General features: G+C 51.2%; 9 non-coding genes across 9 annotated transcripts; 7 read left to right on the plus strand and 2 right to left on the minus strand.

Moving 5' to 3' along the window:
• Positions 1-3,173: 3,173 nt before the first annotated feature.
• On the plus strand, positions 3,174-3,246 carry trnat-agu (transfer RNA threonine (anticodon AGU)). The gene has a single exon. It is a non-coding gene; the product is annotated as a tRNA-Thr (tRNA).
• A 202-nt stretch (positions 3,247-3,448) lies between these two features.
• Positions 3,449-3,521, plus strand: trnat-agu (transfer RNA threonine (anticodon AGU)). The gene has a single exon. It is a non-coding gene; the product is annotated as a tRNA-Thr (tRNA).
• A 787-nt stretch (positions 3,522-4,308) lies between these two features.
• trnat-agu (transfer RNA threonine (anticodon AGU)) lies at positions 4,309-4,381 on the minus strand. The gene has a single exon. It is a non-coding gene; the product is annotated as a tRNA-Thr (tRNA).
• Positions 4,382-7,178: 2,797 nt separating this feature from the next.
• On the plus strand, positions 7,179-7,251 carry trnat-ugu (transfer RNA threonine (anticodon UGU)). The gene has a single exon. It is a non-coding gene; the product is annotated as a tRNA-Thr (tRNA).
• Positions 7,252-11,913: 4,662 nt separating this feature from the next.
• trnat-ugu (transfer RNA threonine (anticodon UGU)) lies at positions 11,914-11,986 on the minus strand. The gene has a single exon. It is a non-coding gene; the product is annotated as a tRNA-Thr (tRNA).
• A 1,441-nt stretch (positions 11,987-13,427) lies between these two features.
• Positions 13,428-13,501, plus strand: trnat-agu (transfer RNA threonine (anticodon AGU)). Its single transcript has one exon. It is a non-coding gene; the product is annotated as a tRNA-Thr (tRNA).
• A 6,272-nt stretch (positions 13,502-19,773) lies between these two features.
• On the plus strand, positions 19,774-19,846 carry trnas-acu (transfer RNA serine (anticodon ACU)). The gene has a single exon. It is a non-coding gene; the product is annotated as a tRNA-Ser (tRNA).
• A 924-nt stretch (positions 19,847-20,770) lies between these two features.
• trnat-agu (transfer RNA threonine (anticodon AGU)) lies at positions 20,771-20,843 on the plus strand. The gene has a single exon. It is a non-coding gene; the product is annotated as a tRNA-Thr (tRNA).
• A 4,814-nt stretch (positions 20,844-25,657) lies between these two features.
• trnat-agu (transfer RNA threonine (anticodon AGU)) lies at positions 25,658-25,730 on the plus strand. Its single transcript has one exon. It is a non-coding gene; the product is annotated as a tRNA-Thr (tRNA).
• The last annotated feature ends 788 nt before the right edge of the window (positions 25,731-26,518 follow it).

A 26,518-nucleotide genomic window follows, 5' to 3' on the forward strand; every position in this document is an offset into this window, starting at 1 on the left:
TAAGGGGTAAGCCATTTAGGACCGAGATGAGGAGAAACTTCTTCACCCAGAAAGTGGTGAACCTGTGGAATTCTCTACCACAGAAAGTAGTTGAGGCCAATTCACTCAATCTATTCAAAAGGGAGTTAGATGTAGTCCTTACTACTAGGGGGATCAAGGGGTATGGTGAGAAAGCAGGAATGGGGTACTGAAGTTGCATGATCAGCCATGAACTCATTGAATGGTGGTGCAGGCTCGAAGGGCTGAATGGCCTACTCCTGCACCTATTTTCTATGTTTCTATGTTTCTATGTCTATGTTTCTATGTTTCCCTTCCCTCTCCCTTTCCCCCACTCCCTCACCGTAACATTCTCTCTCGCCTTCCCCCTCTATCTCTCCCCTCCCTCTCTCCCTTAACCCCTCTCTTTCTCCCTTTCCTCCTCTCTCCCCTTCCCTCTCGAGAGACAGAGAGAAAGTGAGAGACAGAGAGAATGAGAGAGAGAGACCGAGAGAGGCAGGCTCCATAACTCAGGGGTTAGAGCACTGGTCTTGTTAAACCAGTAGTCGTGGGTTCAAATCTTACTTGGGCCTACTCAAAATTAGCTCAGTATTTAAATTCATGGTCAATTAACAAGGGCTTTAATTATAAATATTAACCAGCTCCAAAACCGACCCTGGAACAACAGGTTCCTTTTTTCTCTTTCCCCTTCCCCCTATCTCTCTCACTCCTTCCCCTCTATCTCTTCCCCTCTCCTTTTATCTCTCCCCTTCCCCATCCAGAAGCAAAGAAAAAGTGAGGGAGACACGGAGAGAGAGAGAGAGAGGCAGAGAATGAGAGAGAGACAGAGAGACAGAGAGATTGGGACAGAGTGTGACTGTGTTGCCTTGGGATGTTTTACTACGTGAAAGACCCGATATATCGATGTTGAGAGGCGAATATTGAAGAGACGGAGGCAGGAGTCTGGGGGATGAGACACAATCTGAGCGTTTCACTGACCCCTCCTCATTCTTCAAACACACAGCACTAACTGGGGAATGACCCACAGCCCAGGGCAGGTGGCTCCATAGCTAAGGGGTTAGAGCACTGGTCTAGTAAACCAGGGGTTGTGGGTTCAAATCTCACTGGGGATGCTCAGTATTTAAATACACTGCCAATTAACAAGGACTTTAATTATAAATATTAAACAGCTCCAAGACAGACCCTGGAACTGCAGGCTCCCAATTCCTCTCTCTCTGCCTTCCCCATCGCTGCCCTTTATATTTCTCTCTCGTTCCGTTCACTCTCCTTCCCCTTTCTCTCTCTCAGTCCCCCTTCCTCCCTGACACTGTCTTTCTCACCCTTCCCACTCTCCACTTCCTCTGTCTTTCCTTCCCCCTCTTTCTCTCCCCTTTCTCCATTTCCTCCTCTTTCTCTCTTTCTTTCTCTCCCATTCCCCCTCCCTCTCCCCGTCCCCTCTCTTTCTCACTTTCCCTTTACCCTTTTCACCCTCTGTCTTTCTTCCTCTCTCTCCCCTCCCTCCTCTCTCTCTCTGCCCTTCCCCCTTGAGAGACAGAGAGAGAGTGTGTCGGGGTGTGTGTTGTTCACTGATTGTTAGACCTCGGAACTTCTAGTGGGGAGAGGACAACACATGGAACAACATTTTAGGCTTAACCCAGGGTCCGTTTTATTACACAACAAAAAACCGACTAAAAACTACAGGACGAGACTGCTGAGAGAAATCGACTGAAGACATACAATCGCCATTCCTGGCTGTAGTTATTGTAGGTTTGTGGTTGTTGGTTCCGTGACCGGTCGGTTCTCCTTCTATCCGTTCTCTGCAGCACCTCTTCCTTCGTCTCCTTCTGTCTCTCTGTTTGTCCTTTTGCTTCATCTTTCTACCCCCTGCTTGTGTACCTTCCTGCTCCTTCCTGCTTGACCAGCTCCGCTGGGCAGGGCCACATTGTCCGCATGGTCCCCCGACACGAGACTCCCCAAAGCAAGCGCTCGAATCGGAACTCCCACACGGCAAGCGAGACAAAGGTGGGCAGAGGAAACGTTACAAGGGACACCCCTCAAAGCCTCCCTTGATAAAATGCAACATCCCCACTGACACCTGGGAGTCCCTGGGCCAAAGACCAGTCCGCCCAAAGTGGAGGAAGTGCATCCGGGAGGACGCTGAGCACCTCGAGTCTCATCGCCGAGAGCGTGCAGAAACCAAGCGCAGGCAGCGGAAGGAGCGTGCGGCAAACCAGTCCCACCCTCCCCTTCCCTCAACAACTATCTGTCCCACCTGTGACAGGGACGGTAATTCCAGTATTAGACTGTTCAACCACCTGAGAACTCACTTTTAGAGTTGAAGCAAGTCTTACTCGATTCCGAGGGACTGCTGATGATGGTGATATTTATATCCACAGTAAGAATAAGTTCCCTGCTGGGCTGGTGTCCGATGAATGCATCTGGATCGATGCAGTGATTTGTTTAACTGGCTGTGCTGAGGAGTTTGACTGGCTACTAATTTGCACACGGAGTCGACAGTGCAAAAGATAACTCCTTATCCTTAATGCCCTGTTATCCAAAAATGTGCATTTCCTTGGGTCCTTTATAGTCCTGTTTTCTTGCAGACCTGTAGTCTCTGGGGGGAACTGTGTTAACCCCTGTGGCCAATCAACTGTGGGACTCCCCAGATAGACAGTATCAATCTCTTTGTCTGTATGTATAACCAAGTTCAGTCCTTGACCTCAACCATTGCTTTTAATGGGTGATGTGTCACCACTTGCCTTCCCCCTCCCAGGTAGTCCAAACATTTTTACTTTAAAACAGTTTGTTCGTGGTCTCTTTCTGTGCCTTGTTCCAAGAAAAATAGGTTTACCCTTACAGGTGAGAGAGACACAGAGAGAGAGAGAGAGAGTGCGAGACAAAGAAACAGACAGAGAATGAGAGAGACAGGGAGATGGAGAGACAGAGAGATTGAGAGAGAAAGAGAGAGAGAGAGAGAGAGACAGAGAGACAGAGAGATTGGGATAGAGTGTGACTGAGTTGCCTTGGGATGTTTTACTATGTGAAAGACCCGATATATCGATGTTGAGAGGCGAATATTAGAAGAGACGGAGGCAGGAGTCTGGGGGATGAGACACAATCTGAGCGTTTCATTGACCCCTCCTCATTCTTCAAACACACAGCACTAACTGGGGAATGACGCACAGCTTAGAGCAGGTGGCTCCATAGCTCAGGGGTTAGAGCATTGGTAGAGTAAACCAGAGGTCGTGGGTTCAAATCTCACTGGAGCCTACCTAAAATTAGCTCGGTATTTAAATACCTCTCTCTCTTTTCCCTTTCTGACCGATTCTCCCCCTATCTCTCTCACTCCTCCCCTCTCTCTCTCTCCCTTCCCCATCACGACCCGTTCGATATCTTTTTCTCACTCCTTCCACTCTCTCTTTTCCCTTCCCCTCTCTTTCCTGCTCCTTCCCCTGACTTGCACAGAGCAGGTGGCTCCATAGCTCAGGGGTTAGAGCATTGGTCTAGTAAACCAGGGGGTGTGGGTTCAAATCTCACTGGGGCCTACTCAAAATTAGCTCAGTATTTAAATATCTGTCTCTCTCTCTCTCTCTCCCCTGAACTTCTTTTTCCCCTTCCTCCCTCCCTCTTCTCTGCTCCTCTTTCCTCCTCGCAGTCTCCCCTCCCCCCCTCTCTCTCACTCCTTCAGGAGCAGGCCATTGGGAAAAGCATAATTCGGTCAGGCAGAGTCAGCATAGATTTATGAATGGGAAGTCATGTTTGACTAATTTGCTGGAATTCTTTGAGGATGTAACCAACAGGGTGGATAGAGCGGAACTCATTTTAAGAGTGGAAGCAAGTCTTCCTCGATTCCGAGGGACTGCCTCTTGCAATGTCTGTCAGCTTGTAATGTTTGTAGCTCCACATTGAGGATGTGGACGTATTGTGTATTGCAGAGTTAATAATAAACAGAATTCGGCGAGTTTCCGGAGACTTCCGAGAGAGCTGCGCGCCATGTTAGGAAGCTGTGTGTGCTGTGCCCTGTGAATATATCACACCTATGCTGATGATGTGAGAGAGAAAGAGAAAGTCAGGTTGAGAGATTGAGTGAGAAGGAAAAAGAGAGGCAGAATCCCATTCGGCCCATCGTATCCACGCCGGCCAGCCAAGAGCACTTTCCAGCCTCATCCCACTTTCCAGCTCGAGGTCTGTTCGTTGCAGCACTTTAAGTACTTTTTAAATGCGGTCAAGAACAAGCCCATCATTCCACGGTCAGTCTGCAGGGTGTTCAATATTTATAATTAAAGCCCTTGTTAATTGAAAGTGAATTTAAATACTGAGCTAATTTTGAGTAGGCCCCAGTGAGATTTGAACCCACAACCCCTGGTCTACTAGACCAGTGCTCTAACCCCTGAGCTATGAAGCCACCTGCCCTGGGCTGTGGGTCATTCCCCAGTTAGTGCTGTGTGTTTGAAGAATGAGGAGGGAAATGGTCCACGTTGTCCAGGGCCACGCCGTGGACCTTGTTGACTGGGGGGCAGTGCTATGCGGCGAGGACAGGTTGATGGAGGACCTTTGTCTTACGGATGTTTAGTGTAAGGCCAGTGCTTTCGTACGCCTCAGTAAATACATTGACTATATCCTGGAGTTCAGCCTCTGAATGTGCGCAGATTCAGGTGTCGTCCGCGTACTGTAGCTCGACGACAGAGGTTGTGGTGATCTTGGTGATCATCGATTCCATTCATGCCGCTTCAAAGGGTACGTTTGCAAGGGCTGTGGAACAATGGGACACCTCCAACGTATATGCAGGCGAGCTGCAAACCCTGCTAATCCTGCAAACCACCTTGTTGCAGAGGAGGACAGATCCACGGTGGAACACGATGAACCAGAGCCTCAGACCGAGGAGGCAGAGGTATATGGGGTGCACACATTTACCTCAAAGTGTCCCCCGATAATGCTGAAGGTTGAATTAAATGGGCTCCCGGTGTCCAGGGAGCTGGACACGGGCGCGAGCCAGTCCATAATGAGCAAAAAGACTTTCGATAAGTTGTGGTGCAACAAGGCTTCAAGGCCAGTCCTGACTCCCATTCGAACCAAACTTAGAACGTACACAAAGGAACTGATTCCCGTAATCGGCAGTGCTACTGGAAAGATCTCCTACGATGGAGCGGTGCATGATTTACCACTGTGGGTGGTACCGGGCGATGGCCCCACGCTGTTCGGCAGGAGCTGGCTGGGAAAGATACATCCATCGACGACACCTCATGTGCCCAGGTCCTAAGCAAGTTCCCCTCGCTGTTCGAACCAGGCGTCGGGAAGTTCCAAGGAGCAAAAGTGCAGATCCATTTAATTCCGGGGGCGCGACCCATCCATCACAAGGTGAGAGCGGTACCTTACATGGTGAGAGAGAGTGTGGACATTGAGCTGGACAGGCTGCAACGAGAGGACATCATTTCGCCGATCGAATTCAATGAGTGGGCCAGTCCGATCGTTCCAATCCTCAAGGGAGACGGCACCGTCAGAATCTGTGGTGATTACAAAGTAACTATCAAACGTTTCTTGCTGCAGGATCAATACCCGCTACCAAAGGCAGATGACCTATTTGTCACGCTGGTTGGGGGGGGAAAACATTCACGAAGCCGGACTTGACCTCGGCCTACATGACGCAGGAGCTGGTGGAATCTTCGAAAGGCCTCACCTGCCTCAACACGCACAAAGGTCTTTTCGTTTACGACAGATGCCCGTTTGGGATTCGATCAGCCACGGCGATATTCCAGAGGAACACGGAAAGCTTGCTGAAGTGGGTCCCGTGCACCGTGGTCTTCCAGGACGACATCTTGGTTACAGGTCGGGACACCGTCGAGCATTTGCAGAATGTGGAGGAGGTCCTTAGTCGGCTTAATCGTGTGGGGCTCGGGCTGAAATGCTCGCAGTGCGTTTTTCCGGTGCCTGAAGTGGAGTTCCCGGGGAGAAGAATCGCGGCGGACGGCATCAGGCCCACCGATTCGAAGACGGGGGCAATCGAGAAGGCACCGAGACCACGGAACGTGACGGAGCTGTGGTCGTTTCTAGGACTCCTGAACTATGTTGGTAACTTCTTACCGGGTCTTGTCACATTGTTAGAACCCCTGCACCCTCCACTGCGTAAGGGAGATGAATGGGTCTGGGGTAAAAGCCAAGAAAATGCCTTTGAGAAAGCTAGGAAGCTGTCATGTTCAAACAAATTGCTTGTGTTGTACGATCCATGTAAACGTTTGGTACGAGCATGTGATGCGTCGTCGTACGGGGTCGGGTGTGTGTTGTAACAAGCTAATGAATTTGGGAAATTGCAACCTGTTGTTTATGCAACCAGAAGTCTGTCTAAGGCCGAGAGGACCTGCAGTATGATCGAGAAAGAACATTAGCGTGTGTTTACGGGGTAAAGAAAATGCATCAATATCTGTTTGGTTCAAATTCGAATTGGAAATCTCTCGCTCTCCTTCCCCCCTCTCCCTGTCCCCCTTTCCCCCCTCTCCCTGCCCCCTTTTCCCCCCTCTTCCTGTCCCCCTTTCCCCCCTTCCCCTGTCTCTCTCTCTCCCTTCCCACTCTCCACTTCCTCACTCTCTCCCCTTCCCCCTCTCTATTTCCGTCCCTCTGTACCCATCCTCTCCCTTCCCCCGCTCCATTTCTTTCGCCTCTCTCTCTCCTGTGCCTCGCTCTCTCTCCTCCACTCACTCTCCTTCCCCTTTCTCCCTCCCCCTTTCTCTCCCCCTTCCTCCCCTCTCCTTCCTCTTCCTTTCCTTCCACCTCTATCTCTGTCCATCCGCCTCCTTCTCTCCCCTATCCCTTCCTTCCTTACCCTTCACTCTCTCTTCACCCTCTCTCTCTCTCACTCCTTCCACTCTTACTCCCCCCTCTGTCGCTCGACCCATCGCCCCTCCGTTCTCACTCTCTACTTTCCTCTCTGTCTATCTCCCCTTTCCCCTCTCTTCCCTTCCCTGTCCCTTTCCCCCACTCCCTCACCATACCATTCTCTCTCGCCTTCCCCCTCTATCTCTCCCCTCCCTCTCTCCCTTAACCCCTCTCTCTCTCCTTTTCCTCCTCTCTCCCCTTCCCTCTCGAGAGACAGAGAAACAATCATGTTCCAATGATTGTTCAGGAATGAATCACCAAGAATGATAAAATTCGGGCCCCACCTCCTTGTTAACAATAGTAAGAAGCAAACATGAGCTGGTGTTACAGGTGGCTCCATAGCTCAGGGGTTAGAGCACTGGTCTTGTAAACCAGGGGTCGTGAGTTCAAATCTCCCTGGGGCCTACTCAATTTTGGCTTCTGTTCCTGAACTCGCTGTCAATCGGCGACAGGCCGACACCATCAACAGGAACCGACTCACTTCACAGTTTAAATGCAGCCCACAGCACTTTCACTTTCTGTGACCAGTCTGTAACCGAGTCTTCTTCATATCCAGTCTGAGAGCCACCGATATTTGTTTTAGATTCGTTGCGGGATATGGCCGTCGATAGCAAGGCCAGCATTTATTACCCATCCCTAATTGCCCCTGGAGAAGGTCGTGGTGAGCAGCCTTCTTGAACACAACTGAGGGCCTCACTTGACCGTTTCACAGGGGCAGTTAAGAGTCAAACCCACATTGCCGTGGGTCTCAATATTCCTCGCTGCCATGCTCCACCTCACAGTCAACAAGCTCCCCGCTGGAGTGGAACTAAACTACAGAACCAGTGGGAACCTGTTCAACCTTCGTCGTCTCCAGGCCAGGTCCAAGACCACCCTGTTATCATCCCCTGGGAAAGTCGTCGCTAGAGTCCTCCTCAACCGTCTTCTCCCTGTGGCCGAGGAGCTCCTCCCAGAGTCACAGTGCGGGTTTGGTCCCCTACGGGGTACAACGGACATAGAATCATAGAAACATAGAAACTAGGTGCAGGAGTAGGCCATTCGGCCCTTCGAGCCTGCACCACCATTCAATATGATCATGGCTGATCATGTAACTTCAGTACCTCATTCCTGCTTTCTCTCCATACCCCCTTGATCCCTTTAGCCGTAAGGGCCACATCTAACTCCCTTTTGAATATATCTAACAAACTGGCCTCAACAACTCTCTGTGGTAGAGAATTCCACAGGTTCACAAATTTCTGAGTGAAGAAGTTTCTCCTCATCTCGGTCTTAAATGGCTTACCTCTTATCCTTAGACTGTGACCCCTGGTTCTGGACTTCCCCAACATCAGCAACATTCTTCCTGCATCTAACCTGTCTAAACCCGTCAGAATTTTATATGTTTCTATGAAGTCCCCTCTCATTCTTCTAAATTCCAGTGTATATAAGCCGAGTCGATCCAACCTTTCTTCATATCTCGATCCTGCCATCCCGGGAATCAGTCTGGTGAACCTTCGCTGCACTCCCTCAATAGCAAGAATGTCCTTCCTCAGATTAGGAGACCAAAACAATACACAGTATTCAAGGTGTGATCTCACCAAGGACCTGTACAACTGCAGTAAGACCTCCCTGGTCCTATACCCAAATCCTCTTGCTATGAAGGCCAACATGCCATTTGCCTTCTTCACCGCCTGCTGTACCTGCATGCCAACTTTCAATGACTGATATACCATGACACCCAGGTCTCGTTGCACCTCCCCTTTTCCTAAACTGTCACCTTTCAGATAATATTCTGCCTTCCTGTTTTTGCCACCAAAGTGGATAACCTCACATTTATCCACATTATACTGCATCTGCCATACATTTGCCCACTCACCTAACCTATCCAAGTCACTCTGCAGCCTCTTAGCATCCTCCTCACAGCTCACTCTGCCACCCAGCTTAGTGTCAACTGCAAACTTGCCGATATTACATTCAATTCCTTCGTCTAAATCATTGATGTATATAGTACATAGCTGGGGTCCCAGCACTGAACTTTGTGGCACCCCACTAGTCACTACCTGCCATTCTGAAAAGGACCCGTTTATCTCGACTCCATGTTTCCTGTCTGCCAACCAGTTCTCTATCCACATCAGTACATTACCCCCAATACCATGTGCTTTAATTTTGCACACCAATCTCTTGTGTGGGACCTTGTCAAAAGCCTTTTGAAAGTCCAAATACACCACATCCACTGGTTCTCCCTTGTGCACTCTACTAGTTACAACCTCAAAAAATTCTAGAAGATTTGTCAAGCATGATTTCCCTTTCATAAATCCATGCTGACTTGGACCGATCCTGTCACTGCTTTCCACTGCTATTACATCTTTAATAATTGATTCCAACATTTTCCCCACTGCCGATGTCAGGCTAACCGGTCTATAATTCCCTGTTTTCTTTCTCCCTCCTTTTTTAAAAAGTGGTGTTACATTAGCTACCCTCCAGTCCATAGGAACTGATCCAGAGTCGATAGACTGTTGGAAAATGATCACCAATGCATCCACTATATCTAGGACACACTTCCTTAAGTCCTCTGGGATGCAGACTATCAGGTCCCGGGGATTTATCGGCCTTCAATCCCATCAATTTCCCTCACACAATTTTGTGACTAATAAGGATTTCCTTCAGTTCCTCCTTCTCGCTAGACCCTCGATCCCCTAGTATATCTGGAAGTTTATTTGTGTCTTCCTTAGTGAAGACAGAACCAAAGTATTTGTTCAATTGGTCTGCCATTTCTTTGTTCCCCATTATAAATTCTGACTGCACAGGACCTACATTTGACTTCACTAATCTTTTTCTCTTCACATATCTGTAGAAGCTTTTGCAGTCAGTTTTTGTTTTCCCTGCAAGCTTCCTCTCATACTCTATTTTCCCCCTCCTAATTAAACCCTTTGTCCTCCTCTGCTGAATTGTAAATTTCTAAACAGGCTCCCCTCACACCCTTCCCCCTCTCCTCTTCTCGTCTCTCTTACACTCTCTCTCCCCTTCCAAATCTCTCTCTCCCTTCCCCATCACGACACGTTCTACATCTCTTTACCCCTCTCTCCCTTTCCCGCTATCTCGCTTTCCCAGTCTCTCACTCATTCCCCCATCTCACCATGTCCCCTCCCCCTCTCTCTATCAACTTATTTCTCTCTTCTCCCTTTCTTTTCAGATTATCCCCTTCCTCATCTCTCCCCTTCCCTCTCTCACTCCTTCCCCCCTCTCTCTTCTACCTTTTCACACTCTCTCTCTCCTCTTCCCCTCCCACGTTACCCTTCCCCTTGCGCTCTCTCTCTCCCCTTCCCCTCTCTCCCCTTCCCTCTCTACTTTCATTCTCTCCCCATTCCTTCCCCTCTCTCTCCTTCCTCCTTTGTTTTCCCTATCTCTCCCCTCCCCCTCTGTCCCCTCCCCCTCTTTCCCTGACCCACCCTCTTCCCCCTCGCTCTCCTTTCCCCTTTCCCTTTCCCTCTCCACTCCCCTCTCTCCCCTCCTCTCTCTTTTCCTTCCCCTTCTATTCAGATTCTCCTCTTTTCCCCCTCTCTCCACTGCCTCCCCCTCGCTCTCCTTCCCACCTCGCTCCCCTTCCCCTCTCTCCCCTTCCCCTCTCTTTCTATCCCCTTACACTCGCTCCCATTCCCCCCCTCTCTCTACCCTTCCCTTTCTCAATCCTTCTCGTCTCGCTCTCCCCTCCCACGCTCCCTCTCCCCTTCCCCTCTCTCTCGCTCCTTCCCCTCCCTCTCTCTCCCCTTCCATGCTCCCTCTCCCCTTCCCCCCTCTCTCTCTCTCCTTCCCCTCCCTCTCTTTCCCTTTGCTCCTCTCTCTCTCCTTCCCCCTCTCTCTCACTCCTTCCACTCGCTCTTTTCCCTTCCCCTCTCTTTTCTGCTCCTTCCCCTGTCTTTCCCAGAGCAGGTGGCTCCATACCTCAAGGGTTAGAGCACTGGTCTTGTAAACTAGGGGTTGTGAGTTCAAATCTCACTGGGGCATGCTCAAAATTAGCTCAGGGTTTCAATACTTTTCCCTTTCCTATACCTTCTCCCCTTCCCCCTCTCTCATGACCCGTTCTACATCTTTTTACCCCTCTCTCCCTTTCCCACTATCTCGCTTACCCCTCTCTCACTCATTCCCCTCTCCTCCTTCCCCCTCCCTCGCCTCAACCGCTCTCATTCCCCGTCTGTCCCTTTCCCCCCTCTCTCTCTCCCCTTCCCCTCCCAGTCTTTCCCCTCCCCTTACCCGCTTCCCCTCTCTCTTCTTCCCCCACTCTCTCTTTTCCCATCCCTCTCTCTCCTTCCAGCTCCTTCCATTGTCTTTCCCAGAGCAGGTGGCTCCATAGCTCAGGGGTTCGAGCACTGGTCTTGTCAACCAGGGGTCGTAGGTTCAAATCTAATTGGGGCCTACTCTAACTTAGTTTAGTATTTAAATACCTGTCACTCATTCTTGCCCACTCTCTTCTGCTTTTTCTCTCTCTCTCTCTCTCTTCCCCCCCCCCCCCGCCCCTTCCAATCTTTCTCACTTCTTCCCTCTTTCTTCCTCGCAGTCTCCCCTTCCCCCTCTCTCACACTCCTTCCCCGCTCCCTCTCCCTCACTCCTTCAGGAGCAGGCCATTGGGAAAAGCATAATTCGGTCAGACAGAGTCAGCATGGATTTATGAAGGGGAAGTCATGTTTGACTAATTTGTTGGAATTCTTTAAGGATGTAACGAACAGGGTGGATAAAGGGGGAATCATGTTAAGAGTGGAAGCAAGTCTTCCTCGATTCCGAGGGACTGCCTATGATGATGTTAGAAACAGAGAGTGAGAGAGTCGGGAAAGGAAATAATCCCATTCGGCCCATTGTATCCGTGCTGGCTGACCAAGAGCTCCCCAGCCTAATCCCACTTTCCAGCTCTCGGTCCATAGCCCTGTAGGTTACGGCACTTCAAGTGTTCATCCAAGTACTTTTTAAATATGTTAATCTTTTAATGTGGACAAGAAGGAGCCTGTTGTTCCAGGGTCAGTCTGGGAGCTGTTTAATATTTATAATTAAAGCCCTTGTTAATTGAAAGTAAATTTAAATACTGAGCTAATGTTGAGTAGGCCCCAGTGAGATTTGAACCCACTATCCTTGATTTACAAGACCAGTGCTCTAACCCCTGAGCTATGGAGCCACCTGCTCTGGGAAAGAGAGGGGAAGGAGCAGGAAAGAGAGGGGAAGGGAAAAGAGAGAGTGGAAGGAGTGAGAGAGAGGGGAAGGAGAGAGAGAGAGAGGAAAGGGAAAGAGAGGGAGGGGAAGGAGAGAGAGAGAAGGGGGAAGGGGAGAGGGAGCATGGAAGGGGAGAGAGAGTGAGAGGAAGGGGAAAGAGAGGGAGGAGATGGAACTCTCCCCTTGCTCTCTCTCTCCCCTTCCCCTCTCTCCCCTTCCCTCTCTACTTTTATTCTCTCCCCATTCCTTCCCCTCTCTCTCCCTTTCCTGCTATCTCGCTTTCCCCGTCTCTCACTCATTCCCCCCTCTCACCGTGTCCCCTCCCCCTCTCTCCTCTACCACTTCTCTCTCTCTTCTCCCTTTCTTTTCAGATTCTCCCCTTACCGTCTCTCCCCTTCCCTCTCTCACTCCTTCCCCCCTCTCTCCTCTCCCTTTTCACTCTCTCCCTCTCCCCTTCCCCTCCCAGGTTACCCTTCCCCTTGCTCTCTCTCTCCCCTTCCCTTCTGTCCCCTTCCCTCTCTACTTACCGCACAAGACCCCACTCGCTTACCGGGGTCCCTTCCACTGAACTGCTGATGAAAAGAGCACTTCAGACAAGGCTCTCGTTAGTCCACCCTGATCTACACGAACAGGTAGAGAGCAGGCGGCTTCAACAGAATACATAACGTGATCGCACAAATGTGTCACGTGAAATTGAAGTAAACGATCCTGTAGTAAGGTTGATCTATGGACAAGGTCCCAAGTGGATTGCTGGCACTGTTTTGGCCAAAGAGGGGAGCAGGGTGTTTGTGGTCAAACTCGCAAATGGACTCTCCTGCAGAAAACACTTGGACCAAATCAAACTGAGATTGACAGACTATCCAGAACAACCCACAACACACTCTACCGTCCGTCCAACACACAGACGTAGCAACTGACCCAGCGGTTGACCACGAAGCAGAACCCATCACCCCCCAGCAGCCCAGCAAGGCCAGCTGCACAGCAGCCCAGCGAGGGCCCAGCAAATGATTCAACAACACCAGCATTTGCACCGAGACGATCAACCAGGGCAAGGAAGACCCCAGATCGACTCACATTGTATATAGTTACACTATTGACTTTGGGGCAGGGGGCGGGGGGCAAGTGTTGTTATGAATGTAAACCTGTAATTATCATGCCTGACCACCAGAGGGCTTATCTCCTGGAGTCCCAAGGGATCCCACAATCCCTTGGGAGCACCTATACTGAAGGAAGCCTCACAGGCTGGAGAGGCACTCTGGAGACCTGTGATAAAGGACTAAGGTCACACCTTACTTTGAGCTTGCAGTATCTCGTCTGACTCTTGATTCAAGACAGAACATCTTCCACTCTCTCTTTTCCCTGTCCCTCTCTTTCCTGCTCCTGCCCCTGAATTTACCAGAGCAGGTGGTTCCATAGCTCAGGGGTTAGAGCACTGGTCCAGTAAACCAGGCGGTCGTGAGTTCAAATCTCACTGGGGGCTGACTCAAAATTAGCTCAGTATTTAAATACTTCTCTCTCTCTCTTCTCCCTTTCCTGCAGATTCTTCCCTTCCCCATCACAACTCTTTTTACCCCTCTCTCCCTTTCCCGCTATTTCGCTTTCCCCGTCTCACCCTCCTTTCCCTCACTCGCATCAACCGCTCTCCTTCCCCATTTCTCCCCTGCCACTCTCTCTCTCCACTTCCCCTCTCTCTCTCTCCCCTTCCACTGTCTCTTCTTCCCAGTCTCCTCTTCCCTCTCTCTCTCACTCCTTCCACTCTCTCTTTACCCTTCCCCTATCTTTCCTGCTCCTTCCGCTGACTTTCCCAGAGCAGATGGTTCCATAGCTCAGGGGTTAAAACACTAGTCTAGTAAATCAGAGGTCATAGGTTCAAATCTCGCTGAGGCCTACTCAAAATCAGTTTAGTGTTTAAATACCTGGCTGATCACCCCCCGACCCTCCCCAACTGAAAAATATCGCATCCAACTCCCTCCTGCACATATCCAATGAACTGGCATCATTAACTCTCCGCGGCAGGGAACCCCACAGGCCAACAACTCCCTGAATAAAGACGTCTCTCCCAAACAGCCCACCCCCATCCCAAGAGCGTGCCCCCCGGCTCCGGACCCATCCAACACTGGGAACGCTCCCCCCGCACCCAACACGGCCCGTCCCGTCAGAATCCTTCCCAAATGCCGAACACACTCGGATGTTGAGCACCCAGCCCCCGCGAAGACAACCACACCACATCCACCAATCGCCATCTGTGCAGCGTCCCGAACACTCCCTGCACCGAGGCACTGAACCCCCAGGCCCGACCGTCCAACACACTTTGCTCCCACCCCCACCGAGACCTTCGCTGCAATGTGGCCCCTCAATCCCATGCCCCATTCTCCATTCATCTCTCCGCACAGGCCCCCACCTTGGGGGTGGTAACCTTCTTGGGCTGGGAATGTTAGCCCCCCCCCCCCCCCCCCCCAGCGAGGAAGTCCTGCTCCCGACGCAGAATTGGTATGACCACCCCTCAATAGAAGCAGAGTGCAATTTCCCACACTCCACTTCCTTTGTGGGCACTACCGGATGTTCATGTGAGAGTGGGAACTGGTGTTCTCCACTCTCCCGTCCTGTGACAGTGGGAACTGGTGTTCTCCACTCTCTGTCCTGTGACAGTGGGAACTGGTGCTCTCCACTCTCTGTCCTGTGACAGTGGGAACTGGTGCTCTCCACTCTCTGTCCTGTGACAGTGGGAACTGGTGTTCTCCACTCTCTGCCCTGTGACAGTGGGAACTGGTGCTCTCCACTCTCTGTCCTGTGACAGTGGGAACTGGTGTTCTCCACTCTCTGTCCTGTGACAGTGGGAACTGGTGCTCTCCACTCTCTGTCCTGTGACAGTGGGAACTGGTGCTCTCCACTCTCGCGTCCTGTGACAGTGGGAACTGGTGCTCTCCACTCTCTGTCCTGTGACAGTGGGAACTGGTGCTCTCCACTCTCCCGTCCTGTGACAGTGGGAACTGGTGCTCTCCAATCTCTGTCCTGTGACAGTGGGAACTGGTGTTCTCCACTCTCTGTCCTGTGACAGTGGGAACTGGTGCTCTCCACTATCTGTCCTGTGACAGTGGGAACTGGGGTTCTCCACTCTCTGTCCTGTGACAGTGGGAACTGGTGCTCTCCACTCTCTGTCCTGTGACAGTGGGAATTGGTGCTCTCCACTCTCTGTCCTGTGACAATTTGAACTGGTGCTCTCCACTCTCTCTCCTGTGACAGTGGGAACCGGTGCTCTCCACTCTCTGTCCTATGACAGTGGGAACTGGTGCTCTCCACTCTCCCGTCCTGTGACAATTTGAACTGGTGCTCTCCACTCTCTCTCCTGTGACAGTGGGAACTGGTGCTCTCCACTCTCTGTCCTGTGACAGTGGGAACTGGTGCTCTCCACTCTCTGTCCTGTGACAATTTGAACTGGTGCTCTCCACTCTCTCTCCTGTGACAGTGGGAACTGGTGCTCTCCACTCTCTGTCCTGTGACAGTGGGAACTGGTGCTCTCCACTCTCTGTCCTGTGACAGTGGAAACTGGTGTTCTCCACTCTCTGTCCTGTGACAGTGGGAACTGGTGTTCTCCACTCTCTCTCCGTTCCGTTCACTCTCCTTCCCCTTTCTCTCTCCCAGTCCCCTTTCCTCCCTTACACTGTCTTTGTCACCCTTCCCACTCTCCACTTCCTCTGTCTTTCCTTTCCCCCTCTATCTCTACCCATTTCTCTTTCTCACTTTCCCTTTACCCTTTTCACCCTCTGCCTTTCTTCCTCTCTCTCCCCTCCCTCCTCTCTCTCTCTACCCTTCCCACTTGAGAGACAGAGAGAGAGTGTGTCGGGGTGTGTGTTGTTCACTGATTGTTAGACCTCGGAACTTCTAGTGGGGAGAGGACAACACATGGAACAAAATTTTAGGCTTAACCCAGGGTCCGTTTTATTACACAACAAAAAACCGACTAAAAACTACAGGACGAGACTGCTGAGAGAAATCGACTGAAGACATACAATCGCCATTCCTGGCTGTAGTTATTGTAGGTTTGTGGTTGTTGGTTCCGTGACCGGTCGGTTCTCCTTCTATCCGTTCTCTGCAGCGCCTCTTCCTTTCGTCTCCTTCTGTCTCTCTGTTTGTCCTTTTGCTTCATCTTTCCACCTCCTGCTTGTGTACCTTCCTGCTCCTTCCTGCTCGACCAGCTCCGCTGGGCAGGGCCACATTGTCCGCATGGTCCCCAGACACGAGACTCCCCAAAGCAAGCGCTCTACTCGGAACTCCCACACGGCAAGCGAGACAAAGGTGGGCAGAGGAAACGTTACAAGGGACACCCTCAAAGCCTCCCTGTTAAAGTGCAACATCCCCACCGACACCTGGGAGTCCCTGGCCAAAGACCAGTCCGCCCGAAGTGGAGGAAGTGCATCCGGGAGGGCGCTGAGCACCTCGAGTCTCGTCGCCGAGAGCGTGCAGAGACCAAGCGCAGGCAGCGGAAGGAGCGTGCGGCAAACATAATCACATAATAAATATGAGCGAGAGAAAGTTAGAGAGTGAGATTGAGAGCGACAGAGAGCCAGAGAGAGAGTGACGGAGAGACAGAGAGACAGAGAGAGAGTGAGAGAGACAGAGAGATTGAGGCAGAGTGTGACTGAGTTGCCTTGGGATGTTTTACTACGTGAAAGACCCGATATATCGATGTTGAGGAGTCTGGGGGATGAGACACAATCTGAGCGTTTCACTGACCCCTCCTCATTCTTCAAATACACAGCACTAACTGGCGAATGACCCACAGCCCAGGGCAAGTGGTTCCATCGCTCAGGGGTTGGAGCACTGGTCGCGTAAACCAGGGGTTGTGGGTTCAAATCTCACTGGGACCTATTCAAATTGCCTCAGTATTTAAATTCATCATTAATTAACAAGGGGTTTAATTATAAATATTAAACAGCTCCGAGATGGACTCTGGAACAACAGGCTCCAAATCTTTCTCTGCCCTCCACATCTGCACAACCTGTTCTACATTTTTATCTCGCTTTCCCCATCTCTCACTCATTCCCCTCTCTCACCCTCTGCTTTCTCCTCTTTCTCCTCCCTCTCTCTATCCCCTTCCCGCTCTTACACACTCGTTACCCTCTCTCTCGCTCCTTCCCCCCTCTCTCTCATTCCTTCACTTTTCTCTCTCCCTTTCCCCTCTCCTCTTCTCGTCTCTCTTATACTCTCTCTTCCCTTCCAAATCTCTCTCTCCCTTCCCCATCACGACCCGCTCTATATCTTTTTACCCCTCTCTCCCTTTCCTGCGATCTCGCTTTCCCCGTCTCTCACTCATTCCCCTCTCCCCCTTCCCCCTCCCTCGCCTCACCCTCTTTTCTTTGCCACTCTCTCCCCTTCCCTCACTCACACCTTCCCCTCTTGCTCCCCTTTCCACTCTCTCTCTCTCTCCCCATCCCCTCCCTCTATTTCCCCTTTCCCTCTCTCTTCCTCCCCCCCTCTCCCCTTCCCCACTCTCTCCCCTTCTCATCCCTCCCTTTCGCATCCCCTCTCTCGCTCCCCATTCCCTCTCTCTTCCTCCCTCTCTCGATCCTTCCCCACTCTTTCCCCTTCCCCCTCTCTCTCACGCCTTCCCCACTCTCTCCTCTTCCCCACTCTCTCCCCTTCCGCCTCTCTCTCACTCCTTCTGCTATGTATGTAAACCTGTAATTACCATGTCTAACCACCAGAGGGCTTGGAGTCCAAAGTGATCCCACAATCCCTTGGGAGCACCTGTATATAAAGAGGCCTCACAGGCTGGAGAGGCACTCTGAGATCTGCAACACAGGACTGCGGTCACACTTACTTTGAGCTCGCAGCATCTAGTCTGACTCTTTGTTCAAGACATAACAACAGGCGACGAGGTACAGATGACGGACCCCAATGCAACAATGCGGAGAACTGTGAGCATCCTGGAGAAATTTTCGGAGGGTGAAGATTGGAAAACCTTCGTGGAACGACTTGACCAATACTTCGTGGCCAATGAGCTGGAAGAAGAAGCGAACACTGCCAAATGAAGAGTGATCCTCCTCACTCTACAAGGGAGTGTAAATCACCAGAGAGACTTAACCTGTGATCCCAATAAGATTTTGGGGGGAGGTGATGTCATGTATTCAACTATCATTGTAACCCATGTATAAGCTGACCTAAGTTGTACACCTTGAGAACATTGACCACAAGGGGGTGAGCTTGTGGGAGACACTCCTAACCTGGACTTTCAGGTATAAAAGGGGAAGTTCCACCCACCTTCATCACTTGAGGTGTTGGTAATAAAGGTAACTGGTCACAGAGTGACCTTCTCTTAAGTATGGGCCTCTAGTGCATTTATACTGTATAATAAGGATATATTACAAGTCTTCTTCATATCCAGTCTGAGAGCACAAATATTTGTTTTAGATTCGATCCTGGAATGTGGCCGTCGCTCTCTGCACCCACTCTCCCTTCCACCTTCCCCCCAGCTCTTTCCCCGACCCTTCCTCCTCTCCTCCCTCTCTCCCCTTCTGCCTTTTCACTCTCCCCTCTCATCTCTCCCCTCCACCCCCTCTTTCTTTTCCCGTTCCTTTTAGACTCTGCTCTTCTCCCTCTCTTGCCCTTCTCCCTCTCTCTCCCCTTCCTCACTCTCTCCCCTTCCCCTCTCTCTCCCCTTCCCCCTCTCTCTTTTCCCTTCCTTTCTTCCTCTCTCTCCCCTCTCTCTTGCTACCCTTCCCTCTTGAGAGACAGAGAGAGTGTGTATGTCAGGGTGTGTGTTGTTCACTGATTGTTAGACCTTGGAACTTAGAGTCGGGAGAGGACAACACATGGATCTCAATTTTAGGCTTAATCTCACTGGCGTCTGCTCAAAATTAGCTTAATATTTAAATTCACCATTAATTAACAAGTGTTTAATTATAAATATTAACCAGCTCCGAGACCGACCCTGGAACAGCAGGCTTGTCTCTCTGAGACACTCTCTCCCACTTCTACATCTTTTTTCCCACGATCTCGCTTTCCCCGTCTCTCACTCATTCCCCGCCTATCGCCTCACCCTCTCTCCTTCCCCCTCTCTTCCTTTCTCCCTCTCTCCACCCTCTCTCCCCTTCCACCTCTGCCTTTTCACTCTCCCTCTCCCTCTTCCCTTTCCCATTCCCCCTCTCTCCTCTCCCTCTCCCTCTCTTCTCTTTCCTTTCAGATTCTCCCCTTCTCCCTCTCTCTCCCCTGCGTCCTTCCTCTCTCTCCTTCCCCCCCTCTCTCCCCTTCCCCTCTCTCCCCTTCCCTCTCTCACGCCTTCCTCACTCTCCTCCCTTCCACACTCTCTCTCCCCTTCTCATTGGGGTGATCGACCAGACAAACGCACCCTTCTGTCAACGTTACCGAGATGGTGCGAGACGAGAAGGCGCGACGAAACAATCCCGCCCTTCCCCTCCCTCTTTCCCCATCCCCCTCTCTCTCCCCTCTCTTTCTCCCCTTCCCCTCTCTCTTCTTCCCTCTCTCTCTCCCCTTCCCCCCTCTCTCTCTCACCCCATCCCCTGCCTCTCTTTCCTTTCCCTCTCTCTCCCCTCTCTCTCTCCCCTCTCTCTCTCCCCTTCCCCCCTCTCTCTCCCCTCTCGCTCTCCCCTTCCCCCCTCTCTCTCTCCCCTTCCCCTCTCTCTCATTCCTTCCGCTCTGTCTCATTCCTTCCACTCTCTCTCATTCCTTCCACTCTCTCTTTTCCCTTCCACTCTCTTTCCTGCTCCTTCCCCGGTGTTTCCCAGTGGAGCTGGCTCCATAGCTCAGGGGTTAGAGCACTGGTCTACTAAACCAGGGGCCATGAGTTCAAATCTGACTGGGGCCTACTCAAAGTTCACTCAGTATTTAAATTCACCATCAATTAACAAGGGGTTAAACTTTAAATATTAAACAGCTCCAAGACCAACCCTCAAACTGCAGGCTCTTGATCTCTCTCTCTGCCTTCCCCATCACTGCCTTTTATTTTTCTTCTCTCGCTCTCCTTCCGCCCCTCTCCCTGTCCCCCTTTCCCCCCTCTCCCTGTCCCCCTTTCCCCCCTTCCCCTGTCTCTCTCCCTCCCTTCCCACTCTCCACTTCCTCTCTCTCCCCTTCCCCCTCTCTATTTCCGTCCCTCTGTATCCATCCTCTCCCGTTCCCCCACTCCATTACAGGTGAGAGAGACACAGAGAGAGAGAGAGAGTGAGAGACAAAGAAACAGACAGAGAATGAGAGAGACAGGGAGATGGAGAGACAGAGAGATTGAGAGAGAAAGAGAGAGAGAGACAGAGAGACAGAGAGATTGGGGCAGAGTGTGACTGAGTTGCCTTGGGATGTTTTACTATGTGAAAGTCCCGATATATCGATGTTGAGAGGCGAATATTAGAAGAGACGGAGGCAGGAGTCTGGGGGATGAGACACAATCTGAGCGTTTCATTGACCCCTCCTCATTCTTCAAACACACAGCACTAGCTGGGGAATGACGCACAGCCCACAGCGGGTGGCTCCATAGCTCAGGGGTTAGAGCATTGGTAGAGCAAACCAGGGGTCGTGGGTTCAAATCTTACTGGAGCCTACCTAAAATTAGCTTGGTATTTAAATACCACTCTCTCTTTTCCCTTTCCGACCGATTCTCCCCCTCTCTCTCACTCCTCCCCTCTCTCTCTCCCTTCCCCATCACGACTCGTTCGATATCTTTTTCTCACTTCTTCCACTCTCTCTTTTCCCTTCCCCTCTCTTTCCTGCTCCTTCCCCTGTCTTGTACAGGGCAGGTGGCTCCATAGCTCAGGGGTGAGAGCACTGGTCTAGTAAACCAGGGGTCGTGGGTCCAAATCTCACTGGGGCCTACTCAAAATTAGCTCAGTATTTCAATATCTGTCTCTCTCTCTCTCTCTCCCCTGAACTTCTCTTTCCCCTTCCTCCCTCCATCTTTTTTCCTCCTCGCAGTCTCCCCTCCCCCCCTCTCTCTCACTCCTTCAGGCGCAGGCCATTGGGAAAAGCATAATTCGGTCAGGCAGAGTCAGCATGGATTTATGAAGGGGAAGTCATGTTTGACTAATTTGCTGGAATTCTTTGAGGATGTAACCAACAGGGTGGATAAAGGGGAACTCATTTTAAGAGAGAAAGCAAGTCTTCCTCGATTCCGAGGGACTGCCTCTTGCAATGTCTGTCAGCTTGTAATGTTTGTAGCGCCACATTGAGGATGTGGACGTATTGTGTACTGCAAGTGCAGAGTTAATAATAAACAGAATTCGGCGGGTTTCCGGAGACTTCCGAGAGAGCTGCGCGCCATGTTAGGAAGCTGTGTGTGCTGTGCCCTGTGAATATATCACACCTATGCTGATGATGTTAGAGACAAAGAGTGAGAGAGAAAGAGAAAGTCAGGTTGAGAAGGAAAAAGAGGAAGGGAGAGGCAGAATCCCATTCGGCCCATCGTATCCACACCGACCGGCCAAGAGCAACCCAGCCTCATCCCACTTTCTAGCTTGAGGTCTGTTAGTTGCAGCACTTCAAGTACTTTTTAAATGTAGTCAAGAACAAGCCCATCATTCCACAGTCAGTCTGGGAGCTGTTTAATATTTATAATTAAAGCCCTTGTTAATTGACAGTGAATTTAAATACTGAGCTAATTTTGAGTAAGCCCCAGTGAAATCTGAACCCACAATCCCCTGGTTTACTAGACCAGTGCTCTAACCCCTGAGCTATGGAGTCACCTGCCCTGGGGCTGTGGGTCATTCCCCAGTTAGTGCTGTGTGTTTGAAGAATGAGGAGGGAAATGGTCCACGTTGTCCAGGGCCACGCCGTGGACCTTGTTGACTGGGGGACAGTGCTGTGCAGCGAGGACAGGTTGGTGGAGGACCTTTGTCTTACGGATGTTTAGTGTAAGGCCAGTGCTTTCGTACGCCTCAGTAAATACATTGACTATATCCTGGAGTTCAGCCTCTGAATGTGCGCAGATTCAGGCGTCGTCCGCGTACTGTAGCTCGACGACAGAGGTTGGGGTGATCTTGGTGATCATCGATTCCATTCATGCCACTTCAAAGGGTACGTTTGCAAGGGCTGTGGAACAATGGGACACCTCCAACGTATGTGCAGGCGAGCTGCAAACCCTGCTAATCCTGCAAACCACCTTGTTGCAGAGCAAGACAGATCCGCGGCGGAACACGATGAACCAGAGCCTCAGACCGAGGAGGCAGAGGTATATGGGGTGCACACATTTACCACAAAGTGTCCCCCGATAATGCTGAAGGTTGAATTAAATGGGCTCCCGGTGTCCAGGGAGCTGGACACGGGCGCGAGCCAGTCCATAATGAGCAAAAAGACTTTCGATAAGTTGTGGTGCAACAAGGCTTCAAGGCCAGTCCTGACTCCCATTCGAACCAAACTTAGAACGTACACAAAGGAACTGATTCCCGTAATCGGCAGTGCTACCGGAAAGATCTCCTACGATGGAGCGGTGCACGATTTACCACTGTGGGTGGTACCGGGCGATGGCCCCACGCTGTTCGGCAGGAGCTGGCTGGGAAAGATACATCCGTCGACGACACCTCATGTGCCCAGGTCCTAAGCAAGTTCCCCTCGCTGTTCGAACCAGGCGTCGGGAAGTTCCAAGGAGCAAAAGTACAGATCCATTTAATTCCGGGGGCGCGACCCATCCATCACAAGGTGAGAGCGGTACCTTACATGGTGAGAGAGAGGGTGGACATTGAGCTGGACAGGCTGCAACGAGAGGACATCATTTCGCCGATCGAATTCAATGAGTGGGCCAGTCCGATCTTTCCAATCCTCAAGGGAGACGGCACCGTCAGAATCTGTGGTGATTACAAAGTAACTATCAATCGTTTCTCCCTGCAGGATCAATACCCGCTACCAAAGGCTGATGACCTATTTGTCACGCTGGTTGGGGGGGAAAACATTCACGAAGCTGGACTTGACCTCGGCCTACATGACGCAGGAGCTGGTGGAATCTTCGAAAGGCCTCACCTGCCTCAACACGCACAAAGGTCTTTTCGTTTACGACAGATGCCCGTTTGGGATTCGATCAGCCACGGCGATATTCCAGAGGAACACGGAAAGCTTGCTGAAGTGGGTCCCGTGCACCGTGGTCTTCCAGGACGACATCTTGGTTACAGGTCGGGACACCGTCGAGCATTTGCAGAACGTGGAGGAGCTCCTTAGTCGGCTTAATCGTGTGGGGCTCGGGCTGAAATGCTCGAAGTGCGTTTTCCCGGTGCCTGAAGTGGAGTTCCCGGGGAGAAGAATCGCGGCGGACGGCATCAGGCCCACCGATTCGAAGACGGGGGCAATCGAGAAGGCACCGAGACCACGGAACGTGACGGAGCTGTGGTCGTTTCTAGGACTCCTGAACTATGTTGGTAACTTCTTACCGGGTCTCGGCACATTGTTAGAACCCCTGCACCCTCCACTGCGTAAGGGAGATGAATGGGTCTGGGGTAAAAGCCAAGAAAATGCCTTTGAGAAAGCTAGGACGCTGTCATGTTCAAACAAATTGCTTGTGTTGTACGATCCATGTAAACGTTTGGTACGAGCATGTGATGCGTCGTCGTACGGGGTCGGGTGTGTATTGTAACAAGCTAATGAATTTGGGAAATTGCAACCGGCTGCTTATACAACCAGAAGTCTGTCTAAGGCCGAGAGGACTGGCAGTATGATCGAGAGAGAAGCGTTAGCGTGTGTTTACGGGGTAAAGAAAATGCATCAATATCTGTTCGGGCTCAAATTCGAATTGGAAATCGACCACAAGCCACTTATATCCCTCCTTTCTGAAAATTAGGGGATAAATACGAACGCACCGGCCCGCATCCAGAGATGGGCGCTCACGTTGTCCACATACAACTACGCCATCCGCCACAGGCCAGGCACAGAAAACTGTGCCGATGCTCTCAGTAGGCTGCCATTGCCCACCACCGGGGTGGAGATGACACAGCCCGCAGATTTAGTTATGGTAATGGAAGCATTCGAGAGTGAGCAATCACCTGTCACCGCCCGACAGATTAGAACCTGGATGAGCCAGGGCCCCTTGCTGTCCTCAGTAAAAAGCCGTGTGCTCCACGGGAGTTGGTCTAGTGTCCCGTTAGAGATGAACGAAGAAATAAAGCCATACCAGCGACACAAAGATGAAATGTTTAGACAGGCAGATTGCCTCCTGTGGGGCATTTGGGTAGGTATGCCAAAAAAGGGCAGGGGCACTTTCATTAGTGATCTCCACAGTACCCACCCAGGCATTGTAATGATGAAAGCGATAGCCAGATCCCACGGGTGGTGGCCCGGTATCGATGCAGACTTAGAGTCCTGTGTGCACAACTGGGATACATGTTCCCAGTTAAGCAACGCACCCAGGGAGGCGTCCCTAAGTTTATGGTCTTGGCCCTCCAAACCGTGGTCTGGGGTTCATGTCGACTATTCAGGCCCATTCTTGGGGAAAAATGTTTTTAGTGGTTGTAGATACGTACTCCAAATGGATCGAATGTGTGATAATGTCGGCAAGCACGTCCGCTGCCACCATCGAAAGCCTACGGGCCGTGTTTGCCACGCACGGCCTGCCTGATGTCCTTGTAAGCGACAATGGGCCGTGCTTTACCGGTGCCGAGTTCAAGGAATTCATGACCCGCAATGGGGTCAAACATGTCACGCCTGCCCCGTTTAAGCCAGCGTCCGACGGTCAGGCAGAACGAGCAGTTCACACAATCAAGCAGAGCTTGAAAAGGGTAACTGAAGGCGCACTGCAGACTCGCTTGTCCCGAGTCCTGCTCAGTTACCGCACAAGACTCCACTCACTTACCAGGGTCCCTTCCACTGAACTGCTGATGAAAAGGGCACTTCAGACAAGGCTCTCGTTAGTCCACCCTGATCTACACGAACAGGTAGAGAGCAGGCGGCTTCAACAGAATACATAACGTGATCGCACAAATGTGTCACGTGAAATTGAAGTAAACGATCCTGTATCTGTGTTGAACTATGGACAAGGTCCCAAGTGGATTGCTGCCACTGTTTTGGCCAAAGAGGGGAGCAAGGTGTTTGTGGTCAAACTCGCAAATGGACTCACCTGCAGAAAACACTTGGACCAAATCAAACTCAGATTTACAGACTATCCAGAACAACCCACAACAGACATTACCGTCCGTCCAACACACAGACATAGCAACCGACCCAGCGGTTGACCACAAAGCAGAACCCATCACCCCCCAGCATTCCAGCAAGGCCAGCTGCACAGCAGCCCAGCGAGGGCCCAACAAATGATTCAACAACACCAGCATTTGCACCGAGACGATCAACCAGGGCAAGGAAGGCCCCAGATCGACTCACATTGTATATAGTTACAATATTGACTTTGGGGCAGGGGGCGGGGGGGGGAAGTGTTGTTACGAATGTAAACCTGTAATTATCATGTCTGACCACCAGAGGGCTTATCTCCTGGAGTCCCAAGGGATCCCACAATCCCTTGGGAGCACCTGTACTTAAGGAAGCCTCACAGGCTGGTGAGGCACTCTGGAGACCTGTGATAAAGGACTAAGGTCACACCTTACTTTGAGCTTGCAGTATCTCGTCTGACTCTTGATTCAAGACAGAACATCTTCCACTCTCTCTTTTCCCTGTCCCTCTCTTTCCTGCTCCTGCCCCTGCCTTTACCAGAGCAGGTGGTTCCATAGCTCAGGGGTTAGAGCACTGGTCCAGTAAACCAGGGGTCGTGAGTTCAAATCTCACTGGGGCCTACTTAAAATTAACTCAGTATTTAAATACCTCTCTCTCTCTTCTCACATTCAGACCGATTCTTCACTTTCCCTGTCTTGCTCTCCTTCCCCATTTCTCCCCTTCTGCTCTCTCTCTTCTTCCCAGTTTCCTCTTCCCCCTCTCTCTCATTCCATCCTCTTCCTCCTCTGTCATTCCCCTTCCCCCTCTCTCTCACTCCTTCCACTCTCTCTTTACCCTTCCCCTCTCTTTCCTGCTCCTTCCGCTAACTTTCCCAGAGCAGGTGGCTGCTTAGCTCAGGGGTTAGAGGACTGGTCGAGTAAACCAGGGGTCGTGAGTTCAAATCTCACTGGGGCCTACTCAGTATTTAAATGCCTCTCTCTCTTCTCCCATTCCTACAGATTCTTCCCTTCCCCATCACAACTCTTTTTACCCCTCTCTCCCTTTCCCGCTATTTCGCTTTCCCCGTCTCGCCCTCCTTTCCCTCACTCGCATCAACCACTCTCCTTCCCCATTTCTCCCCTTCCACTCTCTCTCTCCCCTTCCCCTCTCTCTCTCTCCCCTTCCACTGTCCCTTCTTCCCAGTCTCCTCTTCCCCCTCTCTCTCACTCCTTCCACTCTCTCTTTACCCTTCCCCTCTCTTTCCTGCTCCTTCCGATGACTGCCCTAGCGCAGGTGGTTCCATAGCTCAGGGGTTCGAGCACTGGTCCAGTAAATCAGAGGTCATGGGTTCAAATCTCACTGAGGCCTACTCAAAATTAGTTTAGTGTTTAAATCCCTGACTGATCACCCCCTGACTCTCCCCTTACCG

This window comes from Pristiophorus japonicus, unplaced genomic scaffold (genome assembly GCF_044704955.1).
Source record: "Pristiophorus japonicus isolate sPriJap1 unplaced genomic scaffold, sPriJap1.hap1 HAP1_SCAFFOLD_536, whole genome shotgun sequence".
Classification (NCBI taxonomy): Eukaryota; Metazoa; Chordata; class Chondrichthyes; family Pristiophoridae; genus Pristiophorus; species Pristiophorus japonicus.